Below are 1341 nucleotides of genomic sequence, written 5' to 3' on the forward strand. Positions count from 1 at the left end.
TAATTTCACATACAAAATGCCACTTTATATGGTAGAAACGAAGAGAAAGGTAGATCTACTCTATCACTCCTCACACCATTCTCAGAGCTCTCTTCTCCGGCGAAGAAGGGAGGAGTTGAAGAGGAGAAGGACATGGAGAAAAACCAGAGCTTTTCTCCTGAGGCGGCGGCTCTGCCAGGATGGAAGGTTTTCCGGCAATCAAAGCTAGCCGGAAAGAGGCAGAGCTTCGCCTCCACGGCAGCTGCGGCCCTACCAGCGACCAGAATTGTGATCATTTTGTTCGCCGTCTTCTCCCTCCTCGCCGCCGCCGTTTCAGTTCCATGGATCAACAATTCTGTAAGCCATTCTTGCCCAAAATTAGTGTGCAAATTAATTAATTACAAAACGACTGTTTCCCAGCTTAATTATTAGAAGAAACATTTTCAGAATTACACTGAAAAATTACTTGCAAATTTTTTTTATTGATGCAAATAATATTTAAATTTATCGACAATGATAAGAAATGGTGTTGTCGGCACGGGTTCCGAATGAAACATTGGAGGTGGAGGAAATCATGTCACTTTATTTGCATGTGAATACATAAACGTCAAATTCTTTAATTAGGGCATTTACAAGGACACCACCCAGTTCCTATATATTTATATGTACCAATTTTTCTTTTATATTTATGCCCTTCAAATCATTCATAACAAAATTCATAGTCCAAAATATTCTTGTGCCCTGCATGTAATTATCTCAAAAACTAAATCTTTACTTTCAATGGCAATCAAGCAGCTCGTACTAAGCTCCACCACCACATCAAAAACCTACATTGCCACCACCAACATTTCCATCCCCAACAAAAACCAATCGCCGGCATCATCGCCACCGCCTCCACCGCCGCCGGCCACCATACCCTTCTCATGCCCACCCGCAAACCAAACAAAATCCACCATTTGCAGAGCAATCCCGCCGACCGCATTGCCGAAAAAAGATCGCCTTTCTCCGCCGCCCCCTTGTTGCCCCGAATACTTCCGTTGGATCCACGAAGACCTGAGCCCATGGCGGCGCTCTGGAATCACGAAGGAGATGGTTGGGCGGGCGGGCCGGACTGCAAACTTCCGGCTTGTGGTGTTGGGCGGGCGGGCTTTCGTCCAGCGGTTACGGCCCTCTTTTCAGAGCCGGGATGTGTTCACGTTGTGGGGAGTGGTGCAGCTGCTCCGACGCTATCCGGGTCGGGTCCCCGATCTTGACCTCATGTTCGATACCGTTGACAATCCCGTTGTCAATGCTGCGGATTATCGAGGAAGGAACGCCTCGGCGGCGCCGCCCCCGTTCCGTTACTGCGGGGGCGAGGCAACG

General features: G+C 48.2%; 1 pseudogene; it reads left to right on the forward strand.

The window, feature by feature from the left end:
- Positions 1 to 32: 32 nt before the first annotated feature.
- LOC110032928 overlaps positions 33 to 1341 on the forward strand; it is a 3152-nt pseudogene continuing 1843 nt past the window's right edge.

Source organism: Phalaenopsis equestris, unplaced genomic scaffold (assembly GCF_001263595.1).
Source record: "Phalaenopsis equestris unplaced genomic scaffold, ASM126359v1 Scaffold001058, whole genome shotgun sequence".
NCBI lineage: Eukaryota > Viridiplantae > Streptophyta > Magnoliopsida > Asparagales > Orchidaceae > Phalaenopsis > Phalaenopsis equestris.